At 38.7% G+C, this 22,076-nt stretch overlaps 1 protein-coding gene across 49 annotated transcripts in view; it reads right to left on the reverse strand.

Moving 5' to 3' along the window:
* ESRRG (estrogen related receptor gamma) overlaps window positions 1-22,076 on the reverse strand; it is a 371,594-nt gene that overhangs the window by 292,537 nt on the left and 56,981 nt on the right. For 5 of the 49 annotated variants that reach the window (XM_085577118.1, XM_085577120.1, XM_085577122.1 and 2 more), the window contains one exon: window positions 1-22,076. This exon is cut by the window's left edge and continues 12,699 nt beyond it; it is cut by the window's right edge and continues 13,958 nt beyond it. The exons of the other annotated variants lie outside the window; for them this stretch is intronic. The gene's annotated coding sequence lies outside the window, so the exon portion shown is untranslated. 49 annotated transcript variants of the gene reach the window in all.

Genomic DNA, 22,076 nt, shown 5'->3' on the forward strand with positions numbered 1-22,076 from the left:
CTTCTCCAGGCTGAACAAGTCTCTCATCTTGTCCTCACAGGAGAGGTGCTCCATATCCCTGATCATTTTTGTGGCTCTTCTCTGGACTCACTCCAGCAGGTTCATGTCTTTCCTATGCTGAGGACCCCAGAGCTGGATGCAGTACTACAAGTGGGGCAGAATCCCCACCCTCACCCTGCCAGCTGTGCTGCCCTAGGATGCAGTTGGCATTCGGGGCTGCAAGCAATGCACCAAAAGAGGCTGAGAGCTTGAATACAGGATTGCTGGCTGTCATGTTACCCTTTTGCAATTAGTAATGAGAGGGAATGAAAACAATGAGAAATATTTAAGCAGTTCTATAGAGGATTTTTTTAAAAGGAAACTATCTATTATTGGCAGTGGGTGGTGCTGACCACAGGGCAGAGCACTAAGCCCAGCTTACCCAGGCAGGTGTTAGCAGTGGTAGCACAGCAGCCCCTGCTTTTCCCCATTTCCCACACCGTGTTCCACAGTGCCTCAGCACAGGCTGCAACAGCTCAATGGCCTGCTCTTGCTGGTGAGCAAGAGTCTACACAAAAGCAGTTCCTTGCTCCTCAGACATTCACAGAAACAACTGCACTGACGCTGGCTCACCCAGCACCCAGGCGGTGCCCTGTGGGGATGTCCCACCCTTCTGAGGGAACAAAGGTGCTGTAGGACCTGCTCTTCTCCAAAGGCATTGTTTTAAGGCTGCTCTCTAAAAACTGTAATAGTCTTCTATTCCAACCACTTGAGTTCACAAAATCCCCACTGGCTTCTGATCTCACAGATTTATCCAGGATCTCTGTTGGCCTTTCACTAACCCAAACATGATTATACATCATAAATCTAAATACATTCATGAATTTGACTTTAAATAAATATTTTAAAGGCAGTATCAAGTTTCACAGTGTTCTGCTTTCATACATAGCAGCTTTCCTTTCTAACTTCCACCTCAGATGCCTTACTTAGGCAGAAGAAAGAAAGAACTGCAAAGACCTAACTCAAGTGAACGAGAAAGCTGACACCAGGAGGTGCCAAGGCAACATCATTCCACTTCTCCTCACCTCTTCCTCTCTGGATGATAACCACAAGATCCCGAATGCCAAACTTTGGAAAATATCCTTGCAGAGGTAGCATCTGCTCCCTTGGCATACTTCTTGAGCAGTTGTATCAGCAGCTTTAGGTTTGTCCAAGTCTATCATATGACAAGAGTGCAGATGGGTTGCCTTGGATGCTTTGTCTTCCCGGATGCCGTTTTCTTTTTATTAACGTTTTATTCTAAGGAAAACGTATGTACAATCCTGTACGTGGAAGGTTGAATGTGCACACATTTCACTCAAGTGAGGGGTTTTCTCTAGCCTGTGTTGAGATTTTTACTAGCATTTAGCTTGGATTCCTGCAAGGCCCTGACTTTTATTGAAGTCAGTATGTGGCACCAAGCAGATTAGGCCCTTACTGTGTGGATCTGCATTTCAACCAGCTATTCTTCCACATGCCATAACTTTTCCCATCTGTGTTGATCTTTCTTCGCAAATTAGCACCTGAGTCCTCAGAATATTAGATGTGCAGGAAAGCTGCTCATTTCGAGTTAACTTCTGCTCCCCCTGAAATCAATGGGAGTTTTGCCATTTATCCATCATTCAGATGAATAAGTAAGAGAGCTGTGACACAGTTGCCATACATACAGGTACTGGTCTTTTTCTCCTGCTTTTGTAGTTTTATATCATCTTATCTTCCATACATTAATCACAGTCACAAATCTGAATATATGGGGACGGTTTTTTTAACTGTAAAGAAAACTACAGTTCAAATTAGCCAGTAAGTCACAAATTGTGGCAGAATAAAAGGAAAATATTCTGAGGGAAAGGAGGATAAAGCATCTAATTAAATAGAAAATACAGAACAAAAGAGGGGGGCAAAAATTTTAGAAAGAAACCCTAGCTAATCCAAACAGCATATTCCTAAATTTTTTGAAAGTTCTTGTAGTGAGAGTATTTGTTAGGATGTTTCATGAATACTGTATGAATGATTTTAGATGGTATTTTAAATGAAATGCAAAGAAGAAGTGCAATATTCTAAAATCAGAGTGCATTCTCAGAGTGTGGTTTAATACACTCATGTCTTATTTCCTGAGCAGATAAAGGCACAGAGCTACAAAACTGCAAACCATCTTCCCATTTATTGTAGCATACTCTTCCAACAAAGCTTAACATTTACTGACTGGTGTCCAAAATAGACAAAAAAAATCTTCCACCCTACAGTCAGCTTCTCAGGGAAAAGCTTGAGAAGGCCACAACTTACATCAGAAAAGAGACACCAAACATGGGCTCTGGTGGATCAAACTGAGAATTTAATTTCAGAATATAAAAATCTGAAGAAGAATCCCAGAATTTATCATAAATTATGAAACTGAGCTCTTCACTGGTATTTTCATCTGGACTGAAAAAAGGGAACATTTGCTCCAACCTCTCTTTACAACAGCAGCTGCCAGAATCCTATGTAGATGTATTATGAGGAACCACAATTGATGAAATTGAACAGTCATTTACCACTCCTTTAAAATGAAGGAAAAAGTGAACTGGTTAGGATTGAGTGAGCTTTTGGGGATTTGGGCACAACCACAGCATTGGAAAAAACCCCAAAACCAACCAGTCCTGACTTCATAGATATATCCAGATCTTTGTGCTGGTTCATTCATGTTCACCCTCACTATCCTATTGACATAAAGCATCCCCTCCAAATTATGCCTGTTATTCACCAGACAAAAACATGCTCTGACCAGAGCAGAATATTTTAAAAGTCAAGTGCAGGAACTTCAGGAGGTCTGCAGAGAGTGGATCCTCTCATATTTCTTAATCTCAGGGGGATCTATGCCTCTCAGGTCAATGTGGGACATTTGCATCCTTCAATGCTTACTTATCTCCGGTGAATAAATATACCAAGGACCAAAAATCTTATGAGAAAATCCTAAAATCAGTTTGACACGAGTACTAAATATTCCATGAAGGTATAACTTGGCTCACTTAAGTGAGTACCTTAAACATCTGTTAAAAGTGGACAAAATACCCTTTTAAAAGGGTAATACTATAGCATGGTACTTAACCAACTAAAGGAATTTCATTTGGTGTTCTTTGCTACAGTATATATGCATCACAAACCTAGATAAACTTATAATGTATATAATGCTTCTAACACAAAACATATTCATAAGTACACATTCACATCATGCACACATATCTACCTTAGATAAAATAGTTTATACTTTGAAGCACCTCTCATGAGGCCCACACTAATCCAGAATACATAATGCTTATGTAAGGTATCATCAAAGGAAACAATCACAGCTAATTTAGAAATGAGGAAAACAAGACAGTAAATAAACTTGCCCATACTTGAACAGTGATTTTCTAGGAGTGCTGAGAATAAAACCTAGAACTCTAAACCACAAAACATCATCCTTGTCATACTCAGCATGTGTAATGTAGCCAAAAATTACATAAACCCTTTTATGCCACAAACTGCAAGTAAAAATGTCAGCTCAAAAGACAGAGAATAATTAATTTTGCATTTCAGCAGATACTTTTTTTAGAACTTCATGTTGGATAGATTGTTATATGCAATCTTCAGAAATTTTCCTTTTCAGACATATAGTGCATAGGGTTTTCTCTTGAGAATAGAGCTCAAGACCTCCAAGAAAGAAAAAGGAATTGGATTTGTGTTTCTGAGGTCCAGAGTGAGCACTTTGATCTGATGCCTAAAATGAGGCAAAAGTAAATTAACAACTTCTTAAATGATCTAACCTGTCACATGCTATTCTAAATTAAAAGAATGGAAAACATGAACTAACTTTGTATTACTTTCATAATAGTCAAAATCAGGATTTTGATGAATTGATGACCCCCCCACCCTTGCTCCTTCTTTCTTAAAACAAGGGGAAGTTCTGCATGCAGTAGCTTGCCATGTGTGCTTCAGGAGGAGAGGTGAAGCCATTAAGTGGCTCCCTATCACAGATCTTTCAATTAAAGGGGGCTTTGGGGAAAGCAACAGCTGTAGTTGTAATTTCCAGATCTTTCAGAGATGTGAAAAGACCTCTAGTAAAAAAAAAAAAAAAACAAGAAGACTCCAAAAAACCAGGCAAGGAACAAAGTGAAAGACCATAATGAATGACCAGTCCCCAACCTCAGGTAACAGCCATTAAGCCTATTGTTTAACATTTTTATTCATAAGGTTAGCATTATTATCAATAGTAATTATATGTATCTAATATACATGCAAACATTGTTTTTTTTAAATTGGAAAATTTGGCAATGCCACTAAATATTTAAATATCCTTTAGCACAAGGAATTTCAACAATGAGAACTATAAAGTAGTATTTGTACTCCCTGGTATGTATAAATACACTGTCAGCTCCCTGCATTTTCATTTAGCATCAGAAACAGCTTTCCAGGGAGTTAGATGCTGCTGTAAGTGTCAATATCAGTGTTACTATTTATAGTGCTATAAACTACATTTTGAGTTATATTGGTAAAGTTAAGCTTAGGTAGCACTTCTGGCATTAATACCTTAATATAGAAATATTGCTATAAATGTAGCTTACAATTTGGAACATAAACACAAATTCAGTGTTCCTAACAGATCACCTTCTAGATTGCATGAAAACACACTGCCAAAGTGCATTTTACGCAATCCACAATGGAGCAAAATGCAATGATATAGATGTATTTAAATTTCCCATTTTTACACTGTCACTCAAAAACTTTTCTTCTTCCTTTTTTTCCCCAGCTTATCGATCTCAAGAGCTGGTGATAGCATTTCAGTTGCTTTGCTGAGCCATTTTTAGATTCTGCTTCTTTTTTTAAAAGCTAAATCAGGGCTCAAATGCTTCAATCAATTTAGCTTTTTCAATTAGAGAAGAAAGTTAAAAGAAAACCCTGAGACATGATAAACTACCAAATTTTAGCATCTAAGTTTTTTATGTTGTTAAGTCTTTTTTTTTTTTCATATCAATAGCATCCGTTTACATAATAATATGCTTGATGTCTATGGTTGGAATTCATAGCAGGATGGCTCCAGTAATTTTTACCAAGAGGCACAGTTTGAATTTACCACAGCCTGTTCAGGAAGCCACTCGTGTGGACATCCTGACATTCTCATCGCTGTGACCTCTGGCAACACCCTGCAGCAGCTCAGGGATTGCAGGGAATACTATGAAATGCATGACCTTTTGCATCACTGCATGATACAGGAGTCCAAGACCTTTGTGAGAGCCAAAATCTCCAATCTCAAAAAAATTCCATCACAGTCCCAGATTAAGTCTGATGTCCACTATCTGAACAGATTAAGCCATTTAAAATGGTACTTCAAAAAAGCCAGAGGCTGCTCCAAAGCAAATCAATATCAACAGAAATCAATGAGGTGCTATGGAGGAAATACAGATCCTTTGAATCCTACCTAAATGGATAGACAACATCTCAAAAAAAGTCAGAACATCTGGTTTTCACCATCAGATCTTCCTTCAGGTGATTTGATTAGTCAGTGGTTCAGTTCCACTTGAGCAATGCCTGTTATATTTGGTTTAGAAAGACAAGGGGGGCAGGCTGCTACCCAAAGTTTGCTGCAAGTGCTCATGGGTTACAAAGCAGCTTGGCTGAAGTCCTAATCCTCACATTTTGCTCTGGCACTAACTTTAGGCAGGTCACTTGGCTTTTCCTCAGGTATTTTTGGTACTCTGGGGAAGATGAAATCCACCTTACCTTGGGCCAGACAACCTGGGATAGCTAATGAGAGAAAACTGAAAATTGAGACTAGCAGCTTATGCTTTATTTCAGTGTTCTCTTCAGGTTTAATACAGATGTTAATTTGATCAATCATCATCCAGATCATTGGATCATATTTAACTTAACTACACATTTTTGTGAGTGCAGGGATGCAGCACACTTGAATACAGACATCTGTAGTACAGGTATAAAAGAACATGTAAGTTCAAGGGAAATGTTTCGCAACGATTAATTTAGTCATGCAAGACGAGTATTTGGAGAATTTGATAGAAGATACTAAAACATGGTTAAAATCCATTCTCTTAAATGTGATTTTTTTATTACCTTTTTCTTTCTTTTCTTCAAATGTAACCCACACATATTTTTTTAGGTCCATAATAGGCAGTCACTGCTGAAATAACTGGTAGGAGATAATCAGTAGATTTGAATAGTTGGGGTGATTGTCTGATTATTTAATCAAAACTGTTTTTAGGCACTTCATTAGGGTTTTAATGGCAAATGGCAACACACAATTAATTAGAAAAACCTGCAGACATCGGAAATCTTGTCCTGAAGCAATTGTACCCTGCACACATGCAATCCTTCTGATCAGATGCCAAGAGGAAGCACAGGTTGTTGTGCTCTATTTGTGGCTCAACCTGCATCATTTAGGAACCAGTGGATCCCACAGCTAAATGCCACTATTGCAAAGGATTGCACGAGAGTGAGCAGCAGTCACACCCAGCCATGAGCTAATGTAAATATCCAGGTGATGACCAAGCAGTGTGACCCTGCTCACGGATCTCAGAGTTGTGCTGAACCTTACCATCATCACATCTCCCTTTCTGTGGAGGGGCCACTGGGGAATGGAGTGATCTTTTCAATACCACAGAGAGTCAGAGCTAGCAATAAGATTCCTGTTAACCTCATTATGACCACTTCTGTTATTGTGTTAGTAATTGGCAATGGAGGCAAAGGTAGGCAGAAGAAAGTAAGACAGCAGAGAGCTTGTTTTTTAACAGCTAAAAAGGAAAAAAATGTCAACTAATTTCTGAACAGATGCCAAAAGTAATTTGGGGTATCTTGTACATGCTTGCTTTATTTACTAGAAATTCATTTTGCTGCTTAATATAGTCACAGAGGTCTGCACAAACACAAAGATAAAGCGAGGCCTTTACAAGCAGGATAAGGCACTTAGGGCTTGCACACTCCGAGTCCCAAAAATAAGCAGTCTCGCAGCTATTCCTCGCAACTCTGAGGCTTTGCATTGCCCATTCTTTGTGCAGGTATGAGCACTTATTACTATAAACATATATTTTAAGAACAATAAGGAAGTGATGAATTTGGCACTTGCAGTTTTCTTGACAGCAAGGTGAAATGGTAGCTGTGGTGACCAGGGGATGTCCCGGCTCCTCCTCGCAGAGAGGTATTCAGCGCACGTAATAATTATTCATCCATCTCGTTCACACTAAAGGCATCGGCAATGCAATTTTAGCCTGATAATCAAGACCATATGACAAAAACCAAGGCCATTAGGGACCAATTTCAAGTATTCTCTGCAAGACAATGATTTTCCAACTGCACTTACATATGCTGAATAGTTACTTCTGCACGACCGCACCTGCTCTCATTTATGTAACCCTCCATCCTCTCCCCTTTTTCTACCCCTTCTTTTCTTGTAATGCAAAGAAGGAAAGTTTCAAAGGGTTGCTGGAATCTTCCTAGAAACAGATTTGATTTATTTATATTTCTGGCTGGCCACACGCTGTGAGCAAATAAGAATCTGGCAAATGTAAAAGTTAGTTTGTGTTAATGTCAGATCAAATTCTACCCTCAGCAGACATTGTGGGGCTGCATTAATGTAAATGAGAGGAGGATTTGGCCCAACACTTTCATTCACTTCTTATACATATTCAAATTAAATGAATATTTTGTACAATCTCTTCCTCCCTCTACATACACATGCATAATTCTGTCTCAGATTCCAGTCTTGGTTACAATGGTGACTTCATGGGAGCTTTTTCCTGGGTTTATGCTATTGCTGCACATCTGAATGAGATGCAGTGGGATTCCTTGTTCAAGTAAAGCAAGCAGAACGTGGCCCTTGGTCTCCAACTCAGGTCTGCCCTACTGTAATAATTTTGTTCCTTAATTACTTTATGCTTACTTTTGACTGTACCATTTCAGCATCAGTCACATAATAATGTTGCCTTTGAAGACTGTGGTGTCACTATAAATTAGAGTCCTGTAAGGTTAAAGGCTTCAGTTGCCAGAGGGGAAAAGTGCCAAAATTATTTTAAAATTATACATAGTATAACTCAAAGACTGTAGCATCTTTTAATATTAATGCTCCTGAAGAAATGGATACACCTTCAAGCTTTTTCAGAAATAATTCTAATATTAAATAGAATAATAAGCTCCATTACTAATGATGCAACAACCTCTTCTGCCAGAAAAATCGAACCCACAAAATTAGTGAGTAAGAAGTAAAAAAAAAAAAAAGCAAGACTATATCAGGAAATGACCCTGTAATAACAACCTAGGTCCTCATCCTGTAAACCTTTATTTGCATGAGTGATCCTGTCTCACACAAGAAGTGCTACGGACTCCAATGGGCAATTCATACAAGTGAAAATTATTCATGAATTTGAATAGGAGAGTATGTGATCAGATTAGCTCCCAGCCTTCTCTGTCAGTGATCAATCTTCTTGCTACAACCCACCCCCTTCATATTTAAAATTAAAAAATGAAATTCCATCTTTTGAAAATTGAAATAAAGTTGGATTTCTCAAAGCAAAGATTTGGTCTAATAAGTCATTATTAGAATGAGGAGAAATACTCAATGTTTTTTAGTTGTTTCCTATAATAACATAAGGCAATGACATCAGAAAGATCAATGAAGCTGCATTCTCATATTGATGTAATCTCACAGTACTATTGGTGTCTTCTGGAAACTACTGTACTGAATCCAAAAAAGGAGAACCTTGGCTTGCTAGAAATGCTCCTGATTTTTGAAGGATAATTGTCATGCTGTCCAGTAAAAATGACTGATTTTTTAAATACTTAGCTACTGGCATGTCCTTCTTCTTTGCTGATCATGTATAATAAGACCCAGGCACAGGGTTTTGCTAATACTTGAGAATGACATTAAAAGTGACAAGCAAAAGAAATTAAGGAGGAGGAGCTATGCTATTGCTGTTTTTCATGCCCTGTACGAGTGCCCACAGATGAACAAAAAACTGCAGTCTGTTACAAAGCATCAAAATTCTGAGATGACTAAAGATAAGATCTCATTTTCCAAATTTCAAGGGCCTTACTGAAATGCTTAAAAGCACTCTACCATCTGATTTTTGGCCATTGCTTCATTACAAAATTTGCAATATGTTTCCTATACACCATTTCCTATTGCCCAGAAAATACCAATATTGCTTAAACTTCATTTAAATGTCTTAATTCAATTGAACCCAGAGGTCATTGACACCTAAGTAGTTTCTATTTAAAACCATTCAGCCAAAAAAAAACCAAACAAAAACAAAACTGGAGCAGAATCTCCTCTGGAGATTATCTTCATTTTAAAAGAAATTACCCTGCCTGACTTTTTATAAGATAATTATTGCAATTGTTTTTCTTAATGAATATTATTTGAATATTATAATGCCATGCCACGCATCCTGAATGAGGAACAATTAACAGAGCTTTGTTCTCTTGACATCCCAGGATACAGCTGAAATGAAAGCTTGGCCCTAAAGATTTGGGCTTTTTTTTTGGCTAAACAACATCTCAAACGTAGCAGAGGTAGGATTCAAAGACACAACACAGAACAATTCAAACCAGGGATGAGCTGCTTCTGGAGATCTCAGAGATGAAGTTGATGGATTCATTTCCTAACTGCTCCTATCAATTCAAAAGATGCCAACAAATGAAAGCTTTCACTTGCAAAGGCTTTTGGGCTTGATCAGAGAACAAGAATTTTACATATGTCACTCCCCAGCCTTCAGTAGGATTATGCAGAGTTTCTATTGTGTAAGCAAGAGGAGGTCAATTTGTAGTATTTTAGTTTTTGGCAACAAAATTTATCTTTATCAGTTTCTTTACAGACTGCTGGGGCAGGGTTCTAATTTCAATTACAGTGATATGTGCAGGAAACAATGCCCTTCTTTTGCATTTAAGGATGCACCTGTAACAAATGGAAACATCTTGCCCTACTCTTCTTATATATCCATTCCTCAGAAATCCTCCTCCTGCTTGTGGCCAAAGACAGTTATTTGACCAAGTTAGAAAAAAGTATATTTGAAGAACTGGTAGCCATTGTGTCCAGAGACACTACATATCACCCTTGGTGAACCTGGATATTGGGCAGGATTTGAGCATTGAGGGGGAAATAATCCACTGTACAAGGAAAACATCCATCAAAGAGCCTCCTAAATTATGGAACAGATCAATATCTGGTGTTTCCCTCAATCAGGGACAGCAACACCTCCCTGGAAGAGATGTGTTACATCAGAGCAACAGACCCAAATCACCTGGGGACCAACCCTCCCGTGGCTGAGCCTCTCTGCACTGACAGATGGCAGCACGAAGAATCAGCAGAACAAGGAGGAGATCGGACCAGCTCTGTGGAAATCTAAGTCACACCTTTCCACTGTAATCACCATCCTCCCAAGCTTGTTAGAGTCAAGGACGAGAGTATCCCTCAGCTACAGCTCCACAGCTAAATAAAGCTCGCTGCCAGGTCACTGCCATATGGCTGGGGCACCATGCTGCTCTCCAACAGGGACGTTTATCTTCAGGTGTCCTACCCTGCAAGGGGGAAGGTCTCAGCTGGCAGCAGAGACAGTGGCCCTCTGGAACTGCCTGACAAACTGCACTGCTGGCTCTCCACTAACTCTTTAAATCAAGAGTGATGCGATCTTCAGTGAACATGGGACCATGGGTATGTGTCTCACCTTAATAAAACTTATAACCACAGCAGCTTTCAGATTTACTCTTCCTAGCCCAGAAAATAACAGAAAGCAAAGCTTGTCAGTTTGTCACCATTTTCCATCTCTGCGTTTGTAAAAGAAATAACATTGGCAGGGAAATAATACAAAATGTATCACACAGACAGGCTGCAGGAAGATATAATGTTCTTTTACATATTTGATATAGAGCCTAAATTAAGCTGCAGAAAAGGGGCCATGAATCTTCACAGCCTCATTATCAAGCCTCCCTAAACCTCAAATGCAGGAAAATACATTTCATAAACAAAGACCCAATAGGATTTTAACAGTACAATAAATTTCACTGACATTCACCACTAATCACATTGCAAAATGTATTTTTAAAAACAAAGTTCATTCAACACAAAATCACAACACAGAAACAAAGAGTAACATAAGGATATGTTATACCTTTTCCACTTCACTTTAGCCCATTTTTGACTGAAATCCCTTTTAGGTGGTTGGCTGTAATTCCATAGCAGTAAACATCAATGCTTTTCCTGATCCCTCTTTTACTTTCCTGGACATGAGCTCAGACCATGACCCTATTCATAGACACAAATTTACTGTTTTCACAGTAATCTGACACAGAAAAGGGGATCGAGCCTTCACTGCCATCACTCCATAACAAAACTATCTCTATGATCTTCCTTAGTGTTGTCCCTCTTCTCAGGAGCTGCCTTTCACTTCTGCCCACAATTCACTCATTTTCCACAGCAGAGAAAACCACAGCCTTTTACTCTTTCACGCATTTGCTAACAGAGAAAAGGGCTGAAAAAATTTAAGAGACAGTAGAAGAATTTTTAAAAGTAATGTTTTTTCATGTTTTGAACGATCTTAGAGATTATGAACTTATGCAGCATTTCTAAGACCTGAAGGGAAAGGTTCATTGTTGGGATTTTTTTTTTTTCTTCTCTTTCTTTTGATGTAAATGAAACTTCATGCAGGTAGCCAACCATGAAGTGTGGGGTGCTTTGGAAAGAAAATAAAAACATGTGTGGGACTGAAGTTTTGTCTCATGCATGGTTACCCCAAACCTCAGCTCAGATCACTTCAAAGACTAAAAATGAATTTAGGTTTTTGTACAAAAGCCTCAGGTGCGCCTCCCTAAAGGTACCTTTTCACAGCAATTCTTCCACCTACTTGAACTGTGATGCTGGTATCTGACATCAGAGCATCTGAGTGCTGTCAAAACTGGAATAAGCTCACCAGCTCATCTGACTAAACCCATCGAGGGCCTTCAGACAGTAATACCATTATTGACCTGGGCTGAATTCAAATGCATTTGGAGTGCTTGATATTTATCCAAATTATGCCCATTGAAAAATCCCTGGCAGAATACAGATAACATCAGATTAAAATGTATCATTATAATTACTTCAAAGAGATGTCTGGTATAGAAATAATTAGGTTAGTAAATATTTTTAATTAAATTATGATTTCTAAATTGTGTTAAAACTACAACTTGCTTCTATGGACATCACAACTAAACTACAAATCAGGCTAATTCAGCGCCTTAACATGAATATTTGAATTAATCTAATACAGTTATTATACCATTAACTTCAGTGATGTAACTCCAAATTTACACAAGCATAATTAGAGCCAGATCCAGGATTCAGCAGATCAATACAAATCTTTCCATGAGCTGCAGTAGTCATGATAAGGCCCTGCGAAAAGTGCTGAAGTGGTAGTACCATCCCACCAAGCTGATCTTTCCATCCCTAAAATTATGTTTCTGTTAAGAATTGTCACTCACCTAATGGTAAATATAAAAACATGAGTATGGAATCAAGCACATGTGAGAAAGTAAAATTTATGATAAGCACAAATTCCTATGCCTTTGATCAGAAATATTCAAAGATCTGAGAGAATCTCCAGAAGTTTTTTACCACTTCTGCCTTTCACTGAGACTTTATAATAAATTAGCTGTGAAATAAAGACTGGTGAAAAGTAAAAGCAAATACACAAAAGAATCATGCCAGTAGTATTGGCTAGGATGCCTAAAAGTGGCACATTCCTTGCTGATCAATTCTTTCTGCTAATATATGAAAAATAAGAATGTGTTTTAAATACTTTAGACTCCAATTTACATCTGTAATCCTCTTTTCTTTAAACAGTTTGACACCTTGAACATAAAACTGTGTTTTACAGATGCTCTCCTCATTTAATTGAAATCACATCTCAGGTCAAGATCACCACTTCCTTCTGCTTCTCTAACCTCTTCTTGCCTGAAGGCCTGTAACTTGTGAATTATTTAACAATCATATTTGCTGCTGAAAATTGATTTCTGAGAGAATCCATATTGATTGAGATATGTGAGACTAATGAGTTTGAGGTTAAGGTGTTTAGGTATCATTATCTCTGATAGTCCTGAACTAGAATCTTCTTAATTTTTTTGTCTCTTGTCAATACTCTGTTTTATATCTGTGCTCCAAGATGTGTCTATGTGTTAAAATAATTTTAAGAGATAGAATGAATAAATATTTTATACACATCTGAAGCATCTGTAGTAGTCTTCCAGATGTGTCTTTCCTTTGAAATTCCACTGCATAAAGGGGACACAAAGTTTTGCAAAACTTTCATTTAATCTGGAAGCCAGAACAAGTAGCTGGTGTGAACAAACAGCCCCCACTGGAGCAAAAGCTGTTACAGAAGATGAAGATCTGACTTCCCCAAATGTCAGAGTGTTTATGCTGCATTGCATGACTTTAGTCAGGTCTTGTTGGGCTTCCCTGGGATGGAGCAAAGCTCCACGGAGCTGCAGCAGGCACAGGTGCCTTGTTCAGAGAGCACATCCATGGGACCCTCTCCTGCAGCCCCTGCTTTTTGCCACTCACATTCATGGACTCCTGCCACTGAGCATGCTGCTCATTCTCCTGCTCCTCAGCCTTCTTCTGGCATGCTGAGGCACAAGGACATTGTGCAACGTGTACCTGCACACCATCCTCATAGCTAAACTCCAGGTGACCTCCTGTCCTTGCACAGTGAAAATCACTTCCTCCGTGCCCTCTCTACCCACATGGGGTCATTTTACTTCTTACCTGTCTTATCCTCACAGCTAAATGAAAAACAGAAAATAAATCTACAAAAACAAAGCATTTTCATTACTGTCAATTGTATATATAGATATATATAAATCCCCTTATATATGAGAATCTCATCTCAACTGCAGTATCTCCAAACAGCTCAAAGACCTCTAAATGAATGGCTAAGTCTCTTCATTTTCCCCTCAAAATGAGGTAAAAATCAGCTTGCCATATTGTTGACCTGTGTCTTTATGATGATGCTATATTTAGTGCCCAAGGCACTCCCATTCAGCTCTTACTTATGTGATAGACACTAATAATTAGCTTTAGTAAGTTAATGCATACGTGGCCCACACATCTGGATTTATGTGCCAAATCCAAAACCCATGAGTCAGTGCAGAGAAGACTTCAAAAAGCTGCATCTACTGGGTTTGAAAGTGACAGGCCCTGATCACAGCTTTGCAGATGCAGGCTTGTGTATGTGACACAAAGATCCTATTCCAGGCTTTACATTTTTGCAGATCACACTTCTTTCTCCCCATAACCATTTCTGCTCTAAAAAAAAAAAAAAAAAAAAAAATTCCAAAGCAAGCAAGCAACAACAAAACCCTCCAGAGTATTTGACTTCTAGAGTTAGACCCCTTTTGGGGTAGTTTTGGAATCAGCTGTATTTATGCCTAAAAAAAAAAAGGACAGTTCTTTAAATGACCCAGCTGGAAAAGGATATTTTTGGTCAATGATCTATTTTTATTTCTGCTCTGCTGTTTCTCATGAAGCCTGATGACAAAGACCTGTCCTTCAAAGCTAGTTTATAGTTTATGAATTACCAATTTCAATTACTTTCTCTAGGTGAAGTACACTCCAGTTTTGTTATCAAGCTTAGTTTTTCAGGTGGGAGCTCTATTAGGAGAACTGAAATGCTCTTCTATCTCAGTTCGCTTTGTCTTTTTATAAGGAGAAAAATGCAACACATATTTTCAAAGGTTCTTTTAAAAAGTTAGTTAGAAGTTAAAATAAAAACCATGAATTGCATTGCAATATTTAAGACACGTGTTTAAACTGTTGACTACATCCATTTCAGTTAACAAATTTATTTTATGTCACTCTTAATCAGTAGAAGTATATTTTTGTTACTATTATTGATTTTGCAGCCATGCCAGTTAATGCTATTACCTTGGATAGTACATTCTGAACAGTTACCCTTACAGACATTTTAAATAAAAACAAACATCAATTGGGAACTCAAAATGAAATCAGATCACTTTATGAACCTGAAAAACAACCTTCATACTATGCCACACAGTCTTCTTTGAATGACCTATCTCTTTACCCAACTTTGGTCTTACATAAAATAAGCTCAACAAACTATGGGTGAAAAGCTTACATGCTTTTATTTAATCAAATAAAATTGGCATAGTGAATTCTGTAATTATTCTTTTTTAAGTGAGGAACTGCAAGTTCTCATGATAGAGAGTTAAAGACTCTCAGATATCACGATGAGAAACATGATCTTTACTTGATGATGGTATACAGGCTTCATCTGTATTAAAATAAATTAGCTATGCCTGGCCTAAACTCAATCATTCCTGCCTCACCGAGATGAAACAACAGATAAATCCTCAGGCTGAACTTTAATTCACTAGAGAGATGCTGAATAACTGACATCTTAATGTTAAATTTGTGGAAACTCAGGACTGTGCAGGATCACATTTTTCTGGAGGGTGGGTACTGCCAGGGTTACCAACCTGCACTATGATACTGTGCCATAAATCCCTACATTTCCAGCCCCTCCAAACTGCTCTGTTCTGACTGCAGACTGCCCCACAAAGTGGTCTGTGGTCTCCTGGTGCTGGAAAACTCTAAGGTAGTAGATGAGTCCATCAATTTCAGCTTAATCCAACAACTTGATGGTTTGCAAAGAATAAAACTAAAGCCAGTACTAACAGAATTTTTGACATCAGATTAGACAGTTTTCACCTGACTGGAGAATATCCAAACTACAGTTGTTACCTGGCTCCTCAGAAAGGCCAAAACCACAAGTGATTGTAAACCACTGCTTGCACAGGTCAGCACCCTCAAGATATTGTAATTTTAAGCCATTTGGGCCTTATGATCTTAGAAGTCCATTAATTATGGGTTCAGTTAACAAGCTCACACATATGCCTTATCAAAAATAGAACTTATCTGAGTAAGGACCAGAGGAACAATGATCATTTTGTAGATGAATCTGCTATAGCTATCCAGATTCATTTTTAACTCAAGGAATTTTGGGGGGGGTTCTTCAGGAGTAGCCTGAACTCAATTTAGTATTTCTTTCTTCATTATTATTTCTCCTTTTGGACCAGAGAAAGAAGAAAACAAGGAATTCTCAGTTCTTTATTTCTGCCTTAAATACATGTGATTTTTTTTTATTTTTATTAACTTTGGTCTCCTAGTCTCTTTCTTTCCCTAATATTAGTTTTATTGTAGAGGAACACCCTAGAGCAAATCACAGTTCAGTACTCTAGATTAAATAATTTTGTGTGAAAATATATGTGTGTGTGTTCAGGACATTAAATTCTCTTTTTTAAAGATATAATGCAAATCTGTAAATTAATTCAGGAATGTTACAAGACAGTTCTGCTCTCATAGAGTGTCTGCCCTTCTCCTTTGGTCAGAATGAAGGTAATGTCCTGTGCTGTTACACAAGGAACTAAGAATGGCTGTTTTTTCAGTGCTCACTTCACAGTAGCATGGGACTAATTAATGGGAAAGTGGAAGGAGGCAGTGGTTTTTGTGGAGCTAATTAAGATATGTGGCAGAAAAAAATATGTAGATGGGCAATTTCTTAATTTTAAAGGTTTGTATAGCTAGACAGTTTTATTAGTCAATACTGTGTCCTTTTTTTGCAGTCATTGCCTGAATTTTTGTGAGATATGGACTCCTCAATTAATCTTTCACAGACGGATTTTGATTTATCTCAGAGGGAGGCTGGGGGGGAAAAAAGCAGTTGTGTATTTTTTAAAGAAACCAACAGCTTGTTCCCTTTAGTTTCTGCTTACCAAATAAGTACATTGATTTGATCTTTTAAACATGATTCTATATCCTCCCCATTTCATCTATTACTGAGGGAGTGAGGGAAGTGAATCTAAATGTCCGTTCCATTTAATTCCCCACAGATTTAAAATGCAAGGAAATTCTATCCAAAAAAAGGAAAAAAAAAAGGGGAAAAAAACCAGCACGATCTAAAAGATGTGTTCCTCAGCACATAGGAAGTCTGTGGCAAGAGCCAAGAATAGAGCCCAGCACTTGCAAGCTCCTGCACCAACACTGCACTCCTTTTAAGCACTGCCTTATTCAAGGAGCACAACTGTGCCAAAGCTTACCTGCCTTGAAAGACTGGCCTCTGAGGAGGCTCTCCTCAATATTACCAAAATAATTCCCCAGAAAGTATTATTTTCTCAGCCCAATATCACTTGGCTCAGCATTCTACATTTTGTTCAAACAGAAATGGCCAGTTGTCCAAATAACAGCCAAGGCACTTTTGGTTTTTAGGAGAGGGGGCATATCTCACATAAAAGTAATCTCAGCACTTATATGAATTTTGAAACTAGTAAGTACTATAAATTTTGTATAAAGGGGTGACAAGTTTGGTGAGACATTAATCCCCACTTCAGGACAAATCTGTGGTCACACCCTACCAAAAACATTACCTGCTTATTCTCAGTTGCCCAGGCCTGCTGCCTGGCACGCGCTTCCCCGGCAGAGAGGGATGGATCTGGGCACAGGGATGCAAGGTAAAGGAGAGGGATGATGCTGGCTGTGGATGTTAAATAAACATTTTTTTCTTACAACAAACCCTGGCGCCTGTTCTCCCCATGTCATGGCCCATGATGACTTAGTGTCTCCCAAGCATGACCAAGCGATTAGTGCAGCCGTGTCGCTGCATCTCAGCAGTAATGGGGGCTCTCTTTCCATTTGCCTTCTATTGAAATCTAAGCGCTCCATTGGCCTGTGCATTTTCAGCTTGATGAATTCATTATTCCCACTTTTTTTTTTTTTTTTTTTCTCTTTTAGCTCCTTTCTCAGGCCAGAGCTTTCCCAAAAAACCAGGCGACTGTTTCTGGTTTTTCCCTCTCTGTGAGGGTTTTTTTTTTTCTCTCTCATTCTAGGCAGATGTCAGAAAGTGTGGCTTTGACTCATCTGTTTCAAACAGCATTTCAGTATACTTTTGGATCTATGTATATTAGACAGCAAACAATCACAACACTTGGCTTATTTATTTATTTATGTGGTAACATCCTTCAACTAATGATATCGGGGAAAATACAATTTCAAATTCAGAGGCAAGGAAACCATTCAATTCATATTCCCCAGCAAACAAATGATACCACATAAATAAAATACAAAACTATTCAGCTGTCATTAAAAATGTGACACTCATCCAAAGTAGGAAATTCAACAATGTGGTTGTTGTATTTTCTCTTTAAATATTTACATGGTATGGAGACAGGATTAGGTTGCCCTAAGCTTGAGTTTTATTGGACATGTTCTTTTCCCCCATCAAAGGTGTGCCTAGTTGAACAGAAGGGACTTTGGCTGTCTGGCACTTTTAAGCCTCTGGAGGCTTTTTTAGAGCACAATAGGTCTGATACACCCAAGACAGTTACTGCTATAAATTCCATACAGAAATAAAGGCACATTGTGTATCAAAAAACCAAAAATCATGTTTAACAGTTGCAAGTTTTAGGAATGCCTCTGTGCTGTGGTCTAGTAGCCAGAGCAGCAAAGAAACATCTGAGTCTGCAGTATAGTTCTACTCCTATGACAGGTGTTATCTTTCTGCCTCCATTTTCTTCATAAAACAAGGATAACCTTATTCCATATTAAAATAAAGCTGTCATTATCTATTTGAACTGTAGAAGAGCCTACAAAAATCTCCTGGATGAGGTTCTTATTACACTAGATGCTGTACAAACACAGAACCACACGCCATTATAATGTGGGAGTGGCATGCTATTAATAATACATTAGCACTCTTTGGAAAGATTACGCAGAAGAGTTATTTTAAAATTCTTATAAATGTCCTCCATGTAAAATAGAATGAAATTTGAATGAATAGGTAAGGAAGCTATTTGCAGAATGCTGGAACATCCTTCTGGCTCAGTGAGTACACAAATGCTGTGCTGGTTACTCTGCAGCGTTAAGGAGAAGTAACCAGCAATGACATGTTCTTCTACTGACTCTGCCACTTACTTCACCTCTAACCCTTTTCAAACCCAATCATTTCACTGGGATTCAACTTATTTGTCACTCAAGTGGATACAGTATATCATGGGGACCTAATATGGTCCAATTAAGGAAGACCCAGCCTAGAGAGGTTTTAACTGGGTTTAAGGGCAGGAGTGATTATTGCACTTGATAGACTTGGGAAGTGGGGGAAATTATAATTTATTACTTATGTGCAATTTTGACATTATTGTTAACATATATTCCCCCAGAGCCTTGGATGGACATATTTTGGAAAAATCAAATCAATAAGTGATTTAATATCTGTCAAGTGCTTTGGGATCTTTATTTGAAATGCGTGTAACAAGAGCAATATCTTACTCTCAACTCCTTAGCGTGCAAGCATGCCTTCTATTAATACTAGAACCCTTTGGAACCATTAGAGTTTATCAGCTAAATACATATTTTGGCACATTAACTAATTTTTGATTACCCAATTAGATTTTAACAGCTCCATCTATCATGTAAATTTTTCTTAATGTGCAGATTATGGACCCAATAGAACTTAATGGAGCTCCTTACAGTGTTCTGAGTTGATGCAGCTGGCACATGGACACTGAAGAAAGTATTTGCCTCCAAAGTGAGAATCACACACCTCTCTTCCCACTTTGCCAAGGGGTGTTAGAGCCTAAGTCATCCCTGGGCGCTGAGACCATGCAAGAGTCCCAAATGGTATCGAATTTATACCATTTTATATGCTGGCTCTCACATACCTCCACTTCTGCCATTTCATCCCAAAATCACATCTCCTTCAATCAAATGAGTCTCAACCACACAAATCAAAACCCAGGGCCATTTGGGTAAATGTGACAGTCACTGAAGGTTACAGACAGGATGGCCACGGCTGTGGGAAGCTGCTTGTGCCTGCTGCTCCTCGTGGCTACATGTGGCATAGAAGGACATGCTGGGGACAGTGCCTCTGTGGCACGTTCTGCTGGGCACATTCTCTTCCCAAACCCCACTGTCTCTAAAAGGACAGCCCTGGATTAGGACTCTACCTCTCCCTCCTGCATGAGTGCTATGCTATTTATCTTGCTGCCTTCCCAAATCACCTCCCATTCCCCATGCTCTGGACTGTAGGAGGGAATGAATTACACATTTCCTCATGAAAACATGGATACTTAAGAGCTGCTTGAAAGAAAAAAGATCACTCAGATCACTGGGACAACAGACAGTCAGAACAAAACAGTTGGCAGAGAGAAAAAAACCAAGTTTTAAGTAGCAAATCTGCATTCCCTAGTCCAGAGGCATAATGCATGGTCTGGGTTTAATGCTAACCATGCTTGGCAGAAGACTGACTACAGAACCTTTGCTCAGAACCAGAAAATATTTAAAAGTTAGTAATTAAATGTAGAATTACAGGATACATTCTGCTCCTATACCTGTATACTTAGATCTGCTAAAAATCTCCAGCTAAACATGTAACAACCAGGAGTCTTGCTGGGCTGTCTCTGCTGAAAATTCACTACCATTAGAAGCAAAGTAGATGAAAACTGATGAAAATAAAGGCTGCATTCATACACACAGGAACAAATATTTTCTTTGTTAAAGTAAACACTTATGAAGTTATCTAATGCACTGTTAACTGATTTAATTATTTTGTTAATCTCTCATTGCTCTGTCTATGCAGTGAAGCGCTTTCAGCTGTTCCCATTTAGTTTCACTTTCTCTCTCTCTTCCTCACAGGCTGCAAGCACAACACTGGAATGCTTTTATAGCACAAAAATAATTCAGTTACCATTCCTTTCCTATGAGAAGTTCCTTTTCTATTGCTTCTGTGAGAAGCAGTTTTTTAAAATCCTATTTGTTTCCTTACAATGCTCTTTTAACAAAGCATGATTGTGCCTCTTAAGGAAATAAGTTTTCCCTTTCTGCATATGGTCTCAGCCTGACAGTGTTTTCATTCTTTTCCTGCACAAAGTCCTTCCCTGATGTCTTAACTCAGAGCAGCCCTCATTGCTGGTGGCAAGCATGCAGTCAGCCCATCCTGCTACCGCCAGCTCCTGTCAGAGCATCCCTCCTCTCTGTCTGCAGTGGATTTTGGAAGAGACATACCTTGAAGGTAGTTTAATGTCACTTTAAAAACCCCAAACAAACAGACATACATTGTAAGTGCTGACTGGGAAAATATTAACATTGCTGCTAAATGCAGAGATTGGATTAATTTGTTCCTGTGTCCTGCATCCTGCCAGCCAGCCTCCCCACTGCAACTCGCAGAAGTGCACCTCTTTTCAGAACAGAATATGCAATGCTTTGCTAAAGGAAAAGGGAGATTTACCCTGCACTGCAGCTCTCAAACAAGGTCCTTTCTCCTTGAGTACCAACTCTCGTTTCCAGTGAAGGAGCTCAGAGAGCTCAACACGAAGGCAGCCGGTCCCAAAATCCTGGCACCAGGAGCTGCAGGCCAGCCCGAGGTGCTCAGAGAGCCCTGCGTGCTCTGCCTCACCAAGGAACAGCCCCTGAGCAGCACATTTACATCACTGGCTCCGTCAGTCATGCCAGAATAATGTGATTTTTGTGTAAACAATGCTTCTAAACAGTTATAACGACACAAACCACAGAACAGCTACCACTGAGAGAAGAAAATGAAACCTGTTTTATTCTGTCTATGTATTTAGATTATTTCCCCTGCAGTGGTAACTTAAGAACTTACTTCTCATTCAGTCCTGCACTGAAAAAAAAAAATCTCCTATGTTGAGATCTTACTTTTGTGATTTAGTTATAAATTTCATTTTTATTCTCAGCCATTACTCTTACCTATTTTATTTTTCCATTAAATTTCTGGGAGCTGACCTTCCTGGAAGAAACTCTGGGTGCCTAAGCATGTATATTCCTTTCACTATAACTTGTCTGCATGAGGAAAATCAAATGAATGTGTAAGTTTTTAATCACACACAGGAACATTTAAACTGCGTTCCTTTTTTTTTTGCCATTTAGCTGTGAACATTAAAGGCTGTGCTAAGACCCTCCCTGTTGTTCCTCCATCTACACTCAGCTCAAAGTGCAACTGTAAAATGTTTATCATACAGAGAGTGGTAGGAAA

Source organism: Lonchura striata, chromosome 3, assembly GCF_050655825.1.
Source record: "Lonchura striata isolate lonStrDom1 chromosome 3, ASM5065582v1, whole genome shotgun sequence".
Lineage (NCBI taxonomy): Eukaryota > Metazoa > Chordata > Aves > Passeriformes > Estrildidae > Lonchura > Lonchura striata.